This window comes from Cupressus sempervirens, chromosome 5, assembly GCF_028749045.1.
Source record: "Cupressus sempervirens isolate cs-2001-9-10 chromosome 5, ASM2874904v1, whole genome shotgun sequence".
Taxonomy (NCBI): domain Eukaryota; kingdom Viridiplantae; phylum Streptophyta; class Pinopsida; order Cupressales; family Cupressaceae; genus Cupressus; species Cupressus sempervirens.
In genome coordinates this window covers 400537762-400559806 of record NC_143122.1, presented here as the reverse complement: position 1 = coordinate 400559806, position 22045 = coordinate 400537762, and the positions used below count along the sequence as shown (strand labels likewise).

The 22045-nt window shown below is 33.9% G+C and overlaps 1 long non-coding RNA gene across 1 annotated transcript; it reads right to left on the bottom strand.

Annotated features, from left to right (window-relative positions):
• Window positions 1–14209: 14209 nt before the first annotated feature.
• On the bottom strand, window positions 14210–15121 carry LOC149556513 (uncharacterized). The gene is made up of 3 exons (XR_016352355.1): window positions 15016–15121; window positions 14836–14932; window positions 14210–14281 (listed from the first exon to the last, which is right to left on the bottom strand). It is a non-coding gene; the product is annotated as an uncharacterized LOC149556513 (long non-coding RNA).
• Between the last annotated feature and the right edge of the window lie 6924 nt (window positions 15122–22045).

Genomic DNA, 22045 nt, shown 5'->3' with positions numbered 1-22045 from the left:
CAGCACCTGTCTTCGTAGGGATAAGGGCAATAAAGGTCCCATTTAACTCTCTAAGCAGGTTTCTAGAATCAAAAAAATTCCTTGACACCATTACTAACATCAGCCCCAATGATATGCCAATATTTATGAAAGAATAGAAGAGGAAACCCATCAGGACCAGGGGCCTTATCACCCTTGAAAGAAAAAATAGCCTTAGAAATCTCATCCAAAGAAGGAATGGAAATAAGGGATGAGTTATGTGCCTTAGAGATGTAAGAAGGAATATTCTCCAGGAACATTTGTTGCTTGTCTAAATTAAAATCCGGGTCACATTGTAGCAAGCTACCAAAGAACTCCACAGCCTCCCTTTTAATGATCTCTTTATTATCAGTCAAACCTTCATCCTTTTTTAAGTTTAGAAATTCTATTAACCATCCTATGCTTCAAGGTAGTCATATGTAAGAACTTTGTGTTCCTGTCTCCTTCTTTAAGAAAGACCTTTCAAGAGCATTGTCTCCAAAACAATTCTTCCTTAGAAATAAGATCATGAAGTTCAACTAGTTTATTACTCTCCTCTTCCCTAGAAACCATCTCATATCCATCAACATGAATCCTATCTTGAATGTCTTTAAGCTCCTCCACAATCTTCTTTTTATTCTAAAAAATGTTACCAAAGGTAGTTTTATTCTAGATTTTAATATTCTTCTTGACATTTTTCAATTTAGCAGCCACTCTAAACATAGTTTTACCCTCAACGTTGATGTTCCACCACTCCTTAATAAGGCTTTCCAAATTAGGATGAAGAGTCCACATTTTTTTGAATATGAAGGGAAAATTCTTATGAAAGTTAATTTTTTCAGCAGAAAAGAAGATAGGGTAGTGATTCGAACCCACCCGAACCTGAAGCATTGAGTGAGCATTTATAATTCAAAATCCACTCATTATTGATAAGAGCACGATCCAACCTGACCTGAATTAAATCCTTAGTAGCTCTTCTATTTGTCCATGTGTATTTAATCCCATGTAAATCAAGATCATGGAGCAGATGAAGGTCAATAAAGCTCATAAGATCTAATCTGTTATCCAGATTGGTCTGATTGCCTCCCCATTTTTTAGATTCCTTCAAGGGGGTATTAAAGTCCCCTATCACAACCACTTATCCTCAGCCAAAAGCTTTCTCTGATTAGAAATTTCTTCCCACAGAGCCTTCCTCCCCCATTTGGTGTTGGGGGCATAAACATAATTAGTAATGACCCAACTAAAATTGTATTTTGAATTAACAAAATGCACATTCGTCAAATTTTCGCTCTGATAAATGAGTTTCCCCTTAATCCATTTATTAATCCAAAAAACTACCAAACCACCTAAAGCTCCACCAGAATCACTTCCAAAAATATTTCCTCCCTTAAAAATAGAGAGGCATTCCACGTTGTCCTTGAGCATCTTAGTTTCTTGAATAACAAAAAAAATCAAGCCTATTATCCTTAGTCATATTTTTTAAAATGTCATGTTTGTGAGGGTAATTTAACCCTTGAATATTCCATGAAATGATCTTCATAATTTAACAAAATGTTTAGATTCAAGGATAGTGCTCTGACTGCCATCAACAATGCTCCTATTAGCCCCAGCTATTCTTTTGTGCAAATTTGAGGGAAGATGGAGAAAACCCAACATCACCATTCTTGAGAGTAGCTCCACCATTCTTAGATGAAGAACCAAACTTACCCTTAGCCAGTTTTGAATCAACTTTGGATCCCTTCTTGTTTTTTTTCACTGGGGTAGAGTCCTCATCTTTTTTATTATTTTTCTTCCTACCCCTAGAATGTTTCCCTACTACTATCCAATTAGCCTTAGAACTATCATCTTCCCAAACTACTTCCTTAATATGAGAAACAATAAGGATGTCCTTGAGAACTCCACTGGCAAAGATACCATTCTTCAACCCAAGATCTTGGGCTAGTAGATCTATCTCCTTTTGAGATCCATCTTCAACAGAAGCCTAATCTTCCTTTGAAAGAATCCCCAAGGCTTCCTGATTCCTTTGCATGCAAACATTCTTAGGATTCTCTAGAGGTTCCTTGGTAGAGATAGTCAAATTATTCACCTTTGCCACCACAGGATCACTACTCACCACAGCAGAGCATATAGAAAGATCCTTTAGGGGAGTAGACAAGCTTGCATCTAACCCAACACTCTTTGATGGATTTATCTTCACTAAGTTAAGATCTTGGTGGGGGGTAGCAATCGCTCCTTCCACAGAAATATTGCTTTCATCAAGACACTTAGATTGATCCTTTGGAGGAGCAGACACCTCAATTGTCATCTCCACCCCTTTTGATAGATCTTTCTTTACCCAAAATTTCTTACTCTTTTTAGCACTCTTCTTAGCTTTTCCTTTCAGAGAGGGACATTTCTTAGCCCAGTGACCCGCTTTCTTGCAATAGAACAAAGCAAAAGGGATATATTCATACTCAATCCTTTGATCCCAAACAACAAGTTTAGATTTTAGAGAAATAGATTCAAGAAGATCCACACCATGGGATACCCCAACACAAAATCTAGCATAGTTTAGTCTCCTCCTAGAAATAGTCACTAGATCTAAAGAGAGGAGTTCCCCAAAAGTATTGGCAATGCCCTTGAATACATCTTCCACCTAGAACTCAAGAGGGAGACCATGTAGTTTCACCCAGATAGGGGCTTGAATAGCTGAATCTTCTAGAGAGTAAAGATTGGGGGCCCATTTATGTAATAGCAGGGTATGCTTCCCCATAACCCATAGGCTACTACAAAGGATATCTCGCTTATACTGATCACAAGAAAAAAAAAAAAGGAGAGACAACCTTTGGCCATTGTAGAGATGTCCACTTGACCCTTCAAACACCATTTTCTCTACACAAAAGCTTGCACATCTTCAATATTGGGTCTCACTCCAATGAAGCACCCCACCAAGGTAGAGTCCATACAAGAGATATTACTATCAATGATTTGATCAGGAATTTTGATATAGAACTCACCTTTTTCCTTTGCAAAGATTTTCTTGATCGGTGGGAAAGAAAACTTTCCAGTAGCTCGAATCCCAAACAAACTTGACCATTTTTTATTCTACTTGGGCCCCCCTCCCGAATTTGCCAAGAACCTACCGTCATCATCATCCCCATATTCAACATCCCCAGAATTGATAGGGGAATCCCTAAACTACTCACCAGGTATAGAGGAATTCAAATTTTGATTCTCACCTGAACTCTCCCCGCTCCTGCTCGCCAGCTATACAAGGCGATGAATGTTGCTTCATTTGGTAAATAGTTGTTAAGCTAACTCTATTAAGAGATTTAATACACTGCTACAATTATTAGAGAGTGACAATGATATGACTTGATTGTTGATGCAATTGTATTGCTGATTTTAGATCTCTATTCTAGCTTGAATAATTGATCCTCCTTGATCAGATAAAACTTTGTAGCTCAGTCAACTCAACATACTCTAATTCTCTTCCTTTGTTTATCTTTTCAATCCCATGATTCTCTCTTTGAATCCTACAACTTGACTTTATACTTATATCTTTTGGCTAGTCAAGTCAGCTTGAATACACATACAAATATTCAATATTCATCCCTTAAGTTTGCTAGATTTAACAAATAAATTCATCAAACTAAATATGTTGATTCAAGAAAATCCTTTTTTAGCCAACCCATCTCAGTTAACACTAACTCAAAATAGAATTACTTTAGAATTATTTTGATAATTGCATGAACTTGGTTAAAATTGTATCTCGAACTAAATTCCTTTGGTAATTGAGTGAGCTCTGTTAACATTGGTTCCATGTCAACTTCTCTTTGGTGCCTGAGTGAACTTGGTAGACACTATCTTCTTACAAACTTTCTTTGGTGCCTGAGTAAAGCTTGACACATACTATATCTAAACTTGGTTTACTCTGGAATGCTTAATAGACACTAGAAATTGTCTTCATTTTGTGTAACATCAAAGATAATATACAATCGAACAATTATTTTCAACATCCTGATTATTAGAAATTATGATTTTTCTGAGCCGACCTATGTGTCAAGATGGATACACATACACACATATACATACTACATATATGTACATATACATGTATTTATATATGTAGATATACATATACATACATATATAGATACATATATATACTTATAAATGTGTGTGTGGGTGGGGGGTATGTGTGTGTGTGTCTATATATATGTAGACACACACACACACACACACATATATATATATATATAGATGTTTACATATATATATATGTATACATATACATATATATATATACATATATATTGTATGTATATATATATGTATATGTATACATATATGTATATATATATGTATATGTATACATATATATATATGTATATATATATATGTATATGTATATATATGTATATGTATATATATATATATGTATATGTATATATATATATGTATATATATATGTATATGTATATATATATATGTATATATATATATATATGTATATATATATATGTATATGTATATGTATATGTATATATATATATATGTATATGTATATGTATATATATATATATATGTATATATATATGTATATATATATATATGTATATATATGTATATATATATATGTATATATATATATATGTATGTATGTACGTATGTATTATTCATGATGCATTCAAGTAACATGACATACTAGGAAGATCTAGAGGCTAAACTCATGTGCATTTATGAGCACACATTGGATTAAGTTTTTAATTAATGACTGGAATTGAGTAGGTTTTTTTCCTTGCATGTTTATAGGGAAATTATCATTAGGTTTTCATATAGTTATTTGAATGTATTATTTCTATATATCATGTTGTTGTTTTTATATTGTGTATAATCTTTCTTCTTGGTTGGACACATCCATTAGGGATTTTTCCATTCTTCATGTCTATGTTTAAGGACATAAGACCCTAAACTAATGATCTTAATAATATAGTGCATTAGGTGATCCATGAGGGAGAGAAAAGAGAGGAAGGATGTTTGATGGCCTACAAAATTATGTAATTTTATTTGACCCCTCCTTGATATATTTGCACCTACTAGAGGCTTTCTGCATGTGTATATGCACCTCACCAGTCCATTGTATTAATGAATATTTGTTTATATATGTTAACTCATGGATGGATATAGATCACTAAAAACCATAAAGATTGGTTAGTATATGTGCAACCCATGGATAAATATAGATCACTTATAACCATGGGTATTGGTCTCAATATATGTACCCATAGAAGGATATAGGTTAGTTATAACCATGGGGATAAGTTTGTGCATTGTGTAAAACTATGCAAGGGAAACTATAAGTATGCTCCCTTAGGATGGAAATATAATTGCTATTTTTTCATCATAAGGAAAAGAAGAATGAGGATCAAGAACTTTCAATACCAATATAGTATCCACAAGAAACACCCAGTGCAAACCAAAGAGGTCACAACTTATATGAGCTCATGGAAGGGATGAATGAAAATAGACACCATGTAAGAAACATAAAAGATGTTCTTTTGGAGGAGGAAACATTTTATAATATCCAAGGTAAAGTATTCATCTACCATGGAAATCAAATAGAAAAGAATGAAAAATATTATAATCCAGGATTCCTATACTTAAAGTAAACCAACATTTCTATGTAAGATTTGATGCAACCAAGGGAAAAGTGAATCCTTGAGATAATGAGAGAGATATTGATAGAATACCCTTGTTCCCAAAGTGTGGAGATAAGGATAAAGGGACCTATTATACTACTTGCAAATAATGTTACACTGTGCATGAAAATGGGCCCCCAAGGAATAGGCCAATAATGTTACATAGTGTGGGGCAATGTAATAGGGACTAAGACGTTATTTAGAAAAAATAGTATTGAAAATAATTGATTACAAGATCATATACAAATAATACCATTATCAATGAATTTTTTATTTATTTTTTAATGCAAAGCCCTACATTCATTAGTAGAGTGATCACGAAAACAATGATATATGCAAGAAAGAGAGTCATAAGATGTTGACTATATTTCTTTTTGTGTTTAGGTCTAATAATCACCTTACTCATAAGATGAAAAAGGAGATGTGGACAAAGAGGGAGACCCAAAATTGTGTACTTCAATAGGTTTCTCACCATCCTTAGCACTTTTCTTTGAACTTCTTGAACCATGTTTAGAATTGTGATTTATGATGGTATTAACCTTAACTATGTGTGGATCCTTATAAGGATTAAATCCTAGTCCATAGAATGTTCATGCCCCCATTTCCTTAAGGTCATTGAATTCCTCATTTACTTTTACCACATATATTCATATTGAATTCATTATTTGATTATAAATGATAACCAAGAGCATAATGAGAGGCCATATTAGAAAGAGAGTTAATGTCATCACAATCATGTCTGATAGTTTCTCAAGATTTATGATGAGTGAAAGAAGTGAAATTGTTTTTTTATTAAGTTCATTAGAAAGGGGAGTAGTTTTAGATTTAGAGTGCATAAAGTTAAGGTCTGAAACATTGTACTCTCCAATATAAGTTAGTGTGAAATATAAATACCCTCAAAATCATTTGAAAGGATGCTGGAGGAAGAGAGATCATCCTTAGGTTGAGAGTTAGTTTTAAAATTAAGGTCTTATTTTTCTTTGATATACATAGAAGTATTTTTTTGATTCAATATTCAAACAACTATTCAATCTATTGTCCTCCCTAAGAGTAGACATCACATTGTTATAGAGGAATTTTACTTTTTGATGAAGATTTAAAGGAACATCATGCATATTATGTAACCAAGGTCTACCCAAAAGAAGTTATCATTAAGAGATCCAAGCATCACAAAAATAAGAGTATCTAGACTAATCAGACCTAATGTAATAGGTAAAATGACAACGTCTAATATCTTCTTAGAAATGTTATCAAAGACACAAATAGATTATGATCAGGTTTAATAATTGAAACATAATCTTTGATTTCTTTGAGCATATCTATGATATAAACATTAATCAAAAACCTGTTATCAATTAAGGTCCTATAGATGAGATTATCATATAAGAACACCTACCATAAAGGAACCATATCAATCTTGAGATTCTATATCAGGTAAATCATCATGAGTAAACACTATTTGGGATGGGACATAAGTAGAATGAATGCATTACAAAAATGAATTTATCTTATGTTTATTATGAAGTAGAGTTGGAATAGTGGTTAAATATTTTCATAAGGCTTCATGATAGGTAGGAGAAGTTTGAAGAAGTTGCCAAAGGGAAATATTGACAGGGTATATGTAACTTCTCTACAAAATCATACTTCTTTCTAAGATATTGAGGAAGATGGGTGGAGGAGGAAGCCTAAGTTGGGAAGGTGGGAGAGAAATATGAACAACTAGGATAGTAGGTTTATGATTATTTCTTGTTCAATAAGCTTGAGACACCACTTGATAATCCTTAAATAACTTCTAGGTTTTCCTTTTATGGTTATAATAGGATTATTCAAATTTTGAAAATAAATCTTGTTGATTCTATCCTTTAACCATAATTATATGTGTTGTGAAAATTGGAGGGCTGGATATTTAAGAATAGCCCTTAATAGTGATGATAGGTCTACTAGAAATTTGAGAATAATTTGATTGAGGGAATCCTTTGATGGATATCACAGGCTTGTTGACTATTTTAGGTTAAGCATCGATATTTACAATATTAATTTGATTAAGATCTTGATTCTTCATGGGTTCATCACTAGAAGGGAGAGTATCATGGAATTAGTAATGATATGATCCTCTTCTTCCAATATGCCCTTACAATAGAGTTTATGGACTTCCTTTAAGGATTCATCTCTACTAGGAGTTTCAAATGAAGGACAAATGATAATAATAAAAGTATTTATGAAGTCCTCCACTATCCTTACACATCCTCATAAAGGGGGCATGTCAAAGGAGAAGGAAATTTACTTACTGAGCCAGATTTGGTAGAAGTGAAATGATTGAGATGGATAGAAGGTAAAGTTCCTTAAGAATTTGATTGGTATCCTCATGGAGGAGATGCATATTAAGAAAATAATCAACATTGTATTGTAATAGCTCTACCCTAACAGGGAGATCATGAATATTTGGATTACCGTCCTACATTAATATGTCCCTAGGAGGAGGAATGTCCTTAGGATAAAAAATGAGATAAAATTATAGAAAATATTCATGATGGGATATGTAAAACGAAATTATATGCATATTGTTTCTATGCAAATACATAAATAAGAAATCACATGATCTTTATGAGTAAATGAGTGTTGTAATGAAATAATTTTCTATTTTTAAAACATGAAATGAAGGAATGAAATGAATATATTATAGTAGGTCTAAATATGTACAATTTAGAAAATATATAAATTAAATGCATACAAAGAAGATCTATATATGTGATTGCTATGCAAAAGAGATAGAACTAGATGCATAAAATATAAAAAAGTATATCTAAATGTGTAATTGTAAATATCAATGTAATAAGAAGATCTAATTGCCAAATTAGAAAGTGGAAAGTATGAAAGCATTGAGCTCATCAAAATGTACAGTGTAAAATGGTTATTGTATATTACTATACAAAATACCCTCCTTTCATGTGTCATAGATCCTTTTTGGCACAAGTTGGAGGGTTATTTTGCATGACCCTTTGATTATTTAGAACTGAGGCTTTTTGGACACATTTCATGATGTTATAAATTTGGGAGACACATGAGGAATTTATGTATCTAGTGCATCTTCTTAAAATGTAAGCAGTTATGTTTTGTTCTTTTTAAGACCATTTAGCCATCCTTATTTTCGTTCTTCCCATTTTGATCTTTCTCAAAAGTCCATATTTTATGTATTTCTTATGCACAATATAACATTAATTCATCTATTTACCTAATTTAATTCCCCTTTCTCATTGTTATAAATGTTTAGGTAGGATTAAGATTAATACATCCTCATTACTTTCTCATCTCCAACTTATATAAAAATAGAGGTAGAATATTATCTCTATAAATCTTCCTCAATTTTTTCCTCTAATAAAAAAATCCACGCATCCCATGGGCCCTATCTTGATTAACTCAATACTTGTACGTGTTTTTATTTTGATCATGTATCTTTTCAAATTTCCCCGATCCCCTTTAGACTATTTCTCCCCACATTGATGCCTTGAAATTGGTGCCCACATAGAATGGGTCAACTATGGTAAACCCATACTTAGTATGGGTTTCCTAAGGATGATCTATACTCTGGAGGGCCCCATTTAGGGGTTTCAATCTTGATGCATCATTTATAAATTTCTTTCGACCTTGTAAATTCAACTTCTCAAAATTAAAACCCAAAATCACTATAAAAGAGAGTATTCTCTCCTCACTTTCACATCCAAACTCTATTATACAACCCAAATATCTTAATAAATCCAACTATAAGAAAGACAAATTGTACATTCAAGGAGTTCAAGCATTAAATAATTTTTCATCTGTAAAACATTTAAGAATTTCCTCTATAGATCTAGTTCCTTTCTCTATAGTAAGAAAAGGAATTGGCCATAAAGGGAGGGGATCTACATCTCTAATTTAATCTTCCTTCTTATATGATATGTAATTTATGACTCTTGACACAAATTGATCTGTTGCATAAGTTAATAAATCCTACATTCTACTATTAGTTCTTAACACACATGCAGGAAAGTAGATATCTTTGGTGACAATAGATTCAAATCCATCATGAAGGTTTAAGAAACATGGAGAACATTAACATTTATCTTTTTTTCATGCTTTAGTTTATTCATTTCAAGGTTAATTCATAAATTGGGACTTGACCAAGGTAATACACCTATTTTTGTGTGCAAGTTAAGGTTGAAAAAGCTATAGATCTATAAAAGTAATTATGAAAGTAGAGTTTCCGTCACATATTCAAGACCTCTATTTATGTCCCTTTTAGTTTTAGGCCACCTAAAAGTGGCGTGTTCCTAGAGCACCAATAATTTTTCATTTGGGAGTTACATATGTCTAGGTTCTAGATCTTAGTCTATTGCAATTTTTGATACAATTGGACAAAGTTATTTAGATATAAAAGTGAAAACTCTACTATCCCTAGACGTAAATTATTTTATTTCTCTCCCTCCTCTTTATAAATTATTTTTATACACTATCTATCATATATTTTATTGTTTACCATTTCATAAGTGTTTATTATACTTTGTTTACAAGTTAAGTTTAAATAATGAATTATCACCTCTACATTTATTTGTACAATGCTTATATGGCTCTCACTAAGAGGGACTCTGCATTTTGGGATCTTCTTGCTTTTTTTTAGTACATAGAATGAAAGTGGTGATCTACCATTGATTACTATTTTTCCCTATACACTTCTGGTAAAATTGACTTATTACACTTCTTCTTAATTGGATGGTTAGATATTCTTTGCATTCATTTTATGCATGTAGTTATATCTTCTTTATGTGATATTTCTTTCATAGGCTACTTCATTTGATAGATTGATCATTTTGCTACATTGACCTTCCACTAATAGATTTGGCATCGATTTGTGACGGCTATGTGTCGCAATTACGACAGCAATGTGTCGCCACTGCAATAGACATAGACGTCGTAGTTATTTAGTCGCAATTTACGACGTCTACCCTTGCCGTTGCAATTGTGACGCCTATCCATCGCTATGCATCCACCTTGTTGTCTCGTCATCCTCGTCACAATTCTTGTGTTTTTCGTCACAATTGTGACGGGGTTTCCGTCACACCTACAGCAACCCCGTCGCAATTGGAGGGTAGGTGTGACGGCAACTATGTCACAATTCTCATGTTTTTCGTCGCAATTGCGACGCCAACCCCTCCAATTGCATTGGGGTTACTATAGGTGTGACGGCAACACCATCGCAATTGCGACGGTGGAAGGAGTAAAACAAAAAAAAAATTTCGTGATTTAAGCTGGTCTGATGATTTATAGATTTCACTAAAGTTGACACCTAGACGGTGCTCTTATGACATAGAAGTCACTTCCAACATCCACGTAGCTGGATTATAACCTTCCTTGATCTGTGGAACCCCCTCAATGGCCTACATGAATTATTTTCAATTAGCTGAAATATATATGATGATTGCAGCTAGTGCTTGACTCTTAAGCTCAACGTATTGAGAATGTTTGCTAAAAGCTTAGTGGTCAACACTATCCGGCATGACCAATTCCTTGTATATAAAATCAACTTCCTATTGGTTCTAGTACAATAAACTATGACTACTTACAACTCCAAAATTCAAACTACTCATCAAAAGGTACCAGATTCAGATCTAAATCTCTCAACAGAATATAACCGTAGTGGATGACATCTTATCGAAAGATATTCTATAAGTTTGTTAGAATTGTGACCAAGTGGACCTGCATAGATAAGCTAACCTCCTCGCTTCATTAAGAATAGCTACATCATATTTCATTTAGGTTTAAGAAGATGCCAATTTCAAATGCTTCACAAAGCTATTTTAAGAAAACCAAATCTTTACCTCGTCAAATACCTCGAAGATATCAATACTAGGCTGATGGATTGTGCAAACAATAGTTCTCCCCGTGTCAACTATATTTCTTACTATTCTCATAATTATAGCTGCTGCCCGAGCATCCAAGCCTAAAGTTAGCTCATCCATGAATATAATTGAAGGATTAGCCACAAGCTCTATTGCTATTGTTAACCACTTACGCTATTCAGTAGATAGGCCATTCAGTCCAGGAAGCCCAACCAAGGCACCTCTCAAAGAAGTGAGCTCCACAAGTTCCATTACTTCATCCACAAACATCTGAACATTGAATTTCACATTATAATATTACATATATAATTAAATAGAATAAAAACAAACATAGAGCAATGAGGCTAGAGTAGGAATTTAGAATATTAAAAAACAAATAAAAAAGATGGTGCCAAAAGAATTCCAGATTAATATTCATCGGGAGTTCAATTTAGAAGGAGATTGTTACAGTGAATATTTTTGTAACACTTATCAAATCTTTGGTAGCCAGCAACCTCTTTGCACTAGACTTCAACTAGGTGTTTTATCCAGCAATAGTGAGTCAAGGCATTAATAATGAGAAGTCAAATGGAGATCCTAATATTCAATGCTCACAAGATCAAAACAGCTTTCGTGTATACACCAAATTTATGGTTGGCAATGAAACTAGGCCTAGGTTTGAGGCACCTACCAAGCTTCTGCATGCTCAATCTATCAAGTAGATGAGGACACTACCAATAATCTATTTCTCAATTGTAAGTGGACTGTTCAAATTTGGTGTCTACACAGCTACGATTCTCTACAGCCATGCTTGGATTGATGATCTAGATATCAAGAGATTTAAATTTAATTGTGTTATATCCATAGTAACAATATGGTTAATAAATCAGAGGTAAGCATTAATTAGAGAGAGATGCCTATGTTCCAATTATGACAATACAAGGAAGCAAGTGGGGAAATGATTATGAACCATCTTCCCCAGTGAGTGATTTGAACTGCTCTCACAACTCCTAAGTTGCCAAATTGGAATCATAATTGGGAATGGGTAGTTGCATACAACATACCAATACAACAATGTTTTTTGGGGTTGGGTAACTCCATACAAAAAAAAAAAAACAAAAAAGTTACATTAATTTATTTCATTAAGTATCCTATACAACTAAATAGTAAATATACGCAGTTAACAATACTTAATCATACTATAAAATAATCTGTACATAAATTGTAAGACTAAAATATCCAAGGTAACATATTTACGCAATTTGGTTACTTCAGGAAAAGATGGTGACTTATTTCAATTTGGAATATGTATCAAGTCTCAAGTCTATCTGTGATATCTTATTGAGAACAAAAATATCTATCTTGTGCAGCTTTATGCCATATCCTATTAACACATGAGGTTGTTGCCAGTGTTCTTGCATCCATGTATCGGTGTAATTGGGAGCCTCCGAGATGACTTCAGGGAGATCAAAATTAAAGCATTTGATATTGGGGAAGGAGAAGGAAATAACGGATCTTGCACTTTGAGTGCATTTTACATCATTTAGGGGCTTTAATAGCCTATTACATCATGTAAACACTACCATCCACCCATAACTCTTCCTAGGACACCCTAGGACTTCAAATGACCCCTTACATCATATAGACTCCCTATTTGTGCCAATTTGAGCTTCACTTACATCTTATTGAGCTTCACTTTGTTTCGAGAATAGTTTAATATTCTCTACTAAACAGGGCCAACCACGTGAAGGTGGAAGCTCATTTGGCCCCCACCCCCCTCCCCCTAACATCACTCTACATTCCCCGTTAACATCTAACATTCGTTCATTCTTTCAACCATTAATAAAATGTAACAGTCAATCAATATCACATGATAACATTCATTAACACATTAGATTCGTTAACATGCAACATTCATCAATATTCTGCATTAACACATAATTCATGAACATTCATTAGCACATAATTAAATTCATTGAGACATAAAATACAGTCATTATCAATTAAGGTATGTAGTGACAATCATTTCTTTTTTTTCTTTCTATTTCTTTTTTCTATGTAAGCTCTAAGAGGAGCATCAGTGTCATCATCAATTCCCCCCTCATCAGTTGTTCTGGTCTCTGTTCTTGATGATCTCAAATTCCTATGCTGTTGCAAAGGGGGGTCCTCTGCAATAACAAATAAAAGAGTTAAATTCAAAATAATTTATTATAATTGTTACAAGTATTTAATTATTTTAAATAACATAACTGTGTCTCTTTACCTGATCTGACCACATCATTTTGTCTGGACTCAATGTCAACACGGTCATGAACATCGACCCCTCAATCCTCTACAGCTGCTATACAAAATGTTACGTTAATCCAAACACCAATTGCAATTACATATAAAAAATTTAATAGCAGATGTATACCTCCACCACTGGGATGCACATCATGTGAACCTTCGACATCCACAGATGGTGTAGAAGGATTGTTAGGTTACATTCCAACATCCTACGCATTGTTATCATTGCTTGCTTAAAACAGATATACTCACTTTATATTGGAACTTAACATCAAATAGACTAATTGGTAAAGTATTCAATTTGAAATAAATTTCATTTAGCTTATTTACCTATGGCTGAGATGCATCAGTATTAGAACCTTCCACACTAATTTCAGCTCGTAGCTGTTCAGCCATGGCTCTATAGCCTTGTTGGAAGCCAATTCTCTTATCGTCTTCTGTGAGGCATCTCTTGAACTCTGAGCCCTGCATTTTTGCGTGGTATGGTGAATTTTACTTGCATTGTTTCATCAACCAATGGAGGGTAGTTAAAATATCAACAGCAAATTATCTCTATCCATCACAATATAATAGGACAAAAATCGAGCAGTTTTGATGGAGCAATCTACTATATAAATGTTGCGTGTTTGTATGCTTTTCTTGTACCAACATATTTTCTCCAAATTATTAAGTTGGGTAAGAGCTAGTTCAGCTCTTTGGAAATAAAAATGGCTGCAAGTGCTGCTGCATTCCCTCATTCTTTCAATCACTGCCTTTATTCTCAACTATTGGAGGAAAATTCAGTCAAGGGTGAGATTTTAAATAATGTCATATTAGTGAATCACAAGTTTTCTTCACCAATCTAGATTGCAGAGTCTTGACTTCAATTGTTGAATTGTTTATATTGAATATGAAAATCCACTACTGTTATTATATTCTATTGACCTATTTATAATTGATGAGCTAAATAAGGGAGTCCTAGCATTTCCCTTCACATTATATAAAAAATTTGATACAATTTTTCATTTACTAATACTTACAACTCTTGCTTGAAGTTTCGAAAAACCACCAAAGCCGAGCTTGTGTGTCCCGTGCTTTTCTAGTCTTGCCTTTGTTGCCTTTGATGTGTCAGGCAATCTATGAAAAGTTTGAAATATGTTAGATAGTATAAATATGGAGGTTAATTAGTACATAATTAGATTCTCAACAGTATCACATACCTTGTTGTACTCTCCACTGGTGTAATATTATTTTTCTTGTCAGCTTTATACTTTCCATCCAAAATCAGAGCCTGCCACTCAGCCTCAGGAACATAGTGCGGACGCTCGTACCTGGGGTTATCCCGTAAATTTTTTCTATACTGGTCCCTAATATATTTCAAACATAAACTGGCTTTTTCAAGGAGCTTGTTTCTCTCGAATGCACGAGGTCCAAAGAGTTGGGTCATGCTCTCTATAAGATAATCCTTCAACGGTTTGCATTGCTGATTCCACCTTTTAAGTAAAAAAAAACATGTTAGACTCATAAATGAAGTGAAGCTACCTTTAATATAGTTCAAGAAATGGATGAAAAGGAAAACTATTATAGCAATGATATGAAATCAAAATAGTGGTTTGGGGTTTTAGTTAGGATATGATGTTACACCAGGTATGCATGGTGGGCCCAAATATTCGCAAACACTCATCACCAAGTTTTCTCCAAAAAAGATCATTCCCTACAAAATAATCATGGGATCATTAGTCGATGAAGAGTGATCAAAAAATAAATTACTATCATATCACTATAGAATAATAATAACTTTAAAGTACCTGGAACTTTGGCTACTTTTAATGGAATGCCTTCATCGTCGCTGATGATCAATGTGACATCCTTCACCGTTCCCGTACTAGGAACATAGGAACATCCAGGAAATGATGTTGCAGGTCCTATTGCAAAAAGTTTCATAAGTTCCATAAGTCTTTGTCACAATCGAAGTATAAAAGAACAAATGATAATTGATGTTATAAAGTTGTAAAAAAGAAACTGTTTGTTGCTGTCATAAGAGAGAAAAAGAGGGATTTGTGTACCAGTAGATGGTGCAACAGTCGATGCATGTAAGCTGCGTGTTGCTGACTCAGCAGTCGGAAAGAGATTTGTGGTTGTCCTGGATGGAGGCGGCGTCATTGTAGGATTCAATTGATGTGAAGCTGAAGAATAAAATTGTTAGAGCATGCATAAATATAGAATGCATGGATAGCATGCACAAGATTGTTAGAGCATTAAAAAAAATGATTGTTCGAGCATGTATTGTCAATAATTATGATCATTCCTATATATATTTAGTGGAAAATAGAAGTGGCGAATGGAACATGCAATCTACCTGAACCACTTGCAGCACCCTCATCATGGGAATGGGGCTCGAAATCAAGCAAAAAACTCTGTAAAGACAACGCATCCATATTTTAATTAATGCCATAAAAGAGCATAACATAAAAACCATTATTGAACTCTTGTTATAATTAAAAATTTCATTAATACTTACTTTTAAGGACTCAGAGGTGTGCAACAATTCAGATGCCCTATCTTTTATTTGTTGAGTCATAGGCTTTATGGTTGCCAAATGTAGAATTTCTTTGCTAATTTTCTTTAAATTAATTTTAATCAAACCGATCGGGTCATCGGTCTCTGCTAAATCGATATAGAAAGGGTCCTCCTCAGGGGGGCCTGCTGAGGGACTGCAAGTTCCTTTCCCTCCCTCCGATCACTAGCCCTCTGTGACAACAATAGTATTAGTATTATTAAAATTACTCCAAAACAATAAAGAAAACAACATTAAAAAAATAACATTTTGCTTCTATCTAGTTTGCATAATTACAAATGAGTTTTACCTGCTCATGTGTAGATGAGTCGGGAGCATCGTCAGCATCCCCTCCGAGTGGTTGCTCCATATTGTGCCCCTGTGTCAAAGATGAAGTATAAAAATGTTAGCCAAAAATTTATTGACTAAATGGTATGTTGGAGTCATTGATTAGAAGTTGGTTTAATAGTATGTACCACCCCCATGATAGTAGCCTCATTTGTATCTATGCGGTTCAAATTGTAATCAATAAGAAGCTCTTCCCCTACACGTATTGATTTTATCGCACAGATGAATACATGATTTCCCTCGCACGCCTCAAATATGCAATTGGGTTGCTTTATAGTTGACCCAGGTCATGTACTATTTATAAAACCCGCAATATTCCCTATTTCTTTTGGCCTTCCATCAATGTATATAGCCACACTTTTACTTTGATTATTGTCTTGCTATTGTATATAATTTTCCGAGAGGGCATACCTACGCATACTTTTTTTTATATTTAACAATATGCATCCAACTTTTGTAATCGTAGCATGGTCCAACATACTCCATCAATTCAAAAACTTTGTTGTAAGACACCTTTATGCCGTCCATAGAAAATAGGCCCAAACCATGTAGTGATGATGGTGCTATGCGATATATCCTCTCGTTAACACAAAAGTCAGTGTTTATTGGAGGAAGTTCCTTGGGTACCCAATATTTCTGTAGATGTTGGTACCTCAAGGACACCTCAATGTCCCCTTCCGTCTCATCATCATAAGAACATAACCCCCCTTGAGCAAGGAAAAATTTCATGCGTTTATTGAAATTCCTTCTAGTCCTTTGACCTCTAGTTAATCTCCCTGTTCTAGATAAACTGCATGTCTCACTTTCCTCTTCTATTCCTATATTTCCCTCACTCAAGGAAGACACTTCTAAAAAATACCTATTCGTTGGTACCTGCAAATGGGAGAGATCTTAGAAGAAATCAATCTTACTATTGATAAGTGTATTAAATAGACTATCTATAAGGAGTATTGACTTATACCTGTCGATCCATGAGATTGTGCGGGATGCTCCTGAAAGGGGTTCAATTTCCTGTAAATGTAATTCAATTATCATGAGCATAATCACATCATAATCATAATCACATCCATCATTAGCATCACATAAAAATTAAAAACATTAAAAGGTACACAATAAAACACTTAAATCAGGCTCACATTATAAGCCTACTAGGGAAGTAGACCTAGTGAAGGGCTAAAACTGGGTTTTTGTATCAGCTGATGAGTTGAGGGCTTAGTCACCTTGGGGACATGCTATTTGAAGTTTTTTGATGTGTGTGGAGGTGGAGGAAACACCTAGACTAAAGCCACTTGCATAACATTTTGAAATTCAGTTAGATATTTTATATTAATTAAGATAACTATAATTTCTTCCAAAACCCATTATAATAATTTTAAAATGGATTAGCAGTATTCTATTTGTAGTTGAAACTTGTAGCTTTTAAATAGATAATGAATAAACTATGTAACCATATATATAAGACAAATATATTTCTAGCAAGAAATGAATATTAAATAGATTAAGGATTGATGGCATACCTCTAAATTCCATCATCATCATCCTCATCGTCGTCATCATCATCATCATCATCATCATCATCATCATCATCATCATCCTCATCATCATCATCGTCGTCGTCGTCATCATCCTCCTCACCATCATCATCGTCGTCATTGTCATCATCAACATCATCATCAACATCAACATCATCATCATCATCATCATCAGTAGCATCATCATCATCATCTTCTTCTTCTTCTTCTTCATGAAAATTTGTTACAGGAACATCATCCAATAACTGTCGATCATGATCACCATCTACATCATCTTCTACTTCTTCGGTATCTTCTTCTTCCATCGCATTATACTTTATTGGCCTTCCTCTCGGTTCATGTCTAACAACAAATGACCAACTCGGTTTATGTGGAACCTCTGAGTAAAATACCTGCTCACATTGGCTTGGAAGAACATAAGGCTCATCCCCAACTGGCTCAAACGACCTTGTATTAACCATTGTAAATCCATTATCATGTTCAATAACAATTCTATCAGGATCATTTGGATTAAGTCATAGCCTATACCATTTGACAACGAAGATTACTAATTTGAAGGAACTAAAGTCACACTCGATTATCTCATCCAAAATGCCATAGTATCAATTTTTAGACTCTTGAGGATGTAAGTCATTTCTAGATGAAATATTAGTCACTTGAAAGACTGCAGTTATTCCTGAATCACAAGTTTTCTTCGTGTCATCCAACACTTTGATGCAAAATTTTTGACCATTACAAAACATAGCCTTGTGGTGTTTAACCTACAATAATATGTGAAACATATCAAAATTATTGTATCGTGAGTTGATAAACATACAGGTGATTAATAAATTTGTACGTACCTGGAAATCTCTTGAACCACATGCTAAATCTATTTCCCTTTGTGTAACATTGGAATCTCCATTATGATGAGCTTCTTTAACCAATGAAGATACACCTTCCCATGTTAATGTGTGACTAGAATGTTGACATCGTTCAATCCATACCGTCATCCAATCAAGATTGTTTGCAATATACAAATGTAGTGCATCCCACTCTGGAGCACCTGTACAAAAAAAAAATAGACAACTTACAACCGATTTATTTTGAAGATTAAGAAATAATTTATTACAATAACATCTTATAATTTATTACCTCTCACTTTCCTCAATGTACCTTTCCCCATCAAGTACTCCCCTTCTAATTTTTTAAAAGGCTCGAGATCCCAAATGTGATCTACATGGATATTTGATGCAAACTTAGGAAGATATTCAGTAATGTACACCATAGTCTGGTATACCATATATCCCTCTACCATAGAACCCTCAGGATGTGCTCTTTGTCGAACCAAAGCCTTCCAATATTTCTAATGCTTCTCAACCATCCACATTGACCTAGTGTGTACAGGTCCACACAATTCAATCTCCTCAACTAGGTGTATGAGGTAGTGTTCCTGTGCATTGAAAAAAGTTGGAGGTAGACACTTTTGCATTTCACACAGTAAATGAGTAATTCTTCTCTTCCAATAGTTTATATCTTCTTTATGGATTTCTTTAGATGACAACCACCTACATTAAGAGATTCAAGTCACAAAAAATATATAGATATGAGACTTTACAAAATAATATACAATAGATTACATAGCAAGAAAAACAAATCACGAATATAATAAATATATACAACAAATTGAACACATATTACTCTTTACCTCATATATTTTCCAAGATCGTATATCACTTGTTTGATGTTATTGTTGAAGTGCTCTGGGAGAGATAGAGGAAGCACGTACTGTAGTAATTATAAACCAATCATTTCATTGTTTTCTAACATAACATAACAAAAAATTCACGTAGTTTATGAATATATTGTAAATACAGAAGAACATAACTTACCTTGATGAAAGTGTGCCAATCATGCGTTTTGAGCCCTGGCCCAAATTCACTTTTTTTTGATATGAGATTGTTTATGTTTGCAGCAAATCCTGTGGGAAATCAATTTTTTTGTATGACTTCTTTTATGGCATCACTTTGCTACTCAGTTAATAACCATGGAAGGGCACTTATATTAATCTGATCTCTGTTGCTATTTGAGTGAATGAAATTTTTTAATGCAATATGATTGGATTCATGTATGTCATTACAAATTTTGATAATTTTTTCTTTGTCACGCCTTCCATCCAATATTTTCCACAATGTCTCTATTATATTCTTTCCAATATGCATAGTATCAAACAAATGCACAATTTGTAAGTGCTCGTAGTAGGGCAACCTACTAAATTGTCTAGGATAGCTTTTTAGTCCCTTTGGAAGGTTGTCAGTATTACCTTGACGACCTTCACAATCATCAATTACACAATTAGTCAACAAAAATCACAATAGAAATATATAAATTACAAACATAAACCATTAGGTGGAACGGCATTACCTCGACGATTAATTCTATTATATTCCAACTTCCATAGGCGAGGTGTCATTCTTTGTGGCTTTGATGTAGTCTCTTCTTTCCCATTGAAAAGATGTTTTTCCATACTTTGATACTTATGATTCTTGTGGAGGAAGTGTCTACACTCGTCAAACACCTGCTTTCCTAAACTTTTTGAATGACGAGATTTCATCTTTAGACCACAAACTGGACATGCAAATTTTTCCTTTGTTTGAAGACCTACAAGATAATGATGTAATTGGATTATTAAATATGTTGATTTTTATAATTAGAATTATTGTGCGCAACTTGAATTCACTATAACATACCACAAAAATGTGTTAGCCCTGGGGCATCATGTATTGTCCATGCAAGTATTGCATGGAATTGAAATTGTCTTTGTCATATTGGTCTAGACACGTCATACATAGTGACACCATTCCATAACTCCACCAACTCGTCAATAAGAGGCTCAATATATACATTCATATCTTTTACTTGATATTTACCTACTTGAATGAACAGTAACATTACATAGTTATTGTGACCGTTTTACTGCAAGATTTGTAAGTACGTGTAAATTAATAACTATCAAATGATAAGATACCTAAAACAATCATTGCCAACATAATGTGCTCCCTCTTTATTGACATCCACGGAGGAATGTTATTGTTGATAACAAAAACAGGCCACACCGAGTAAATAGATCTCATCTCTCCAAATGGATTGACACTGTCCACTGCCAATGAAAGCCTGAGATTATGAGGTTCTTCTTTGAAGTGTTGCCACTTTTCCTCTATGTGCATAAATGCCAAACCATCCGCAGGGATTCGAATAATGTCATCTCAACTTCTACTGTGTGCACGATAATCCATAAATTGAGCCAAGCTACTACACCTGAATAATTGTCACATCCATGGAATAATGGGGATGTAACAAAGAACCTTTTGAGGCACCTTTTTTGTTTAGTCGATCTGTTCGATATCTACTCGTATGACATACAGGGAATTGTGTTGCAAATTCATGTTCTTTATAATATATAATATGATCATTGGGACAAGCATGTATTGCTTCATATTCCATTCCAATATCTTTCATAACAGCAGTTAATTCTCAATATGAGCGAGGTAGAATATTTGATGATGGTAACAGAAACTCGCCTATCAATCTACAACAAAAAATATAAGTTGTTAATATAAACAATATTAGTGGTACATTATTCACCCTTTGTTAACTATAAAGACATATATGACATACCTTAACATACGTGACATTGTTATGTTGGATAAACCATTCATAACCTTCAAGTTCAACAACAACAATACAACAGAGAGAAGAGTTGTTTGGGAGTCTTTGTATAGGGGCTCGTATGCCTTCTGAAGTAGAGGTACATCGAGGCTATCATCATCATCA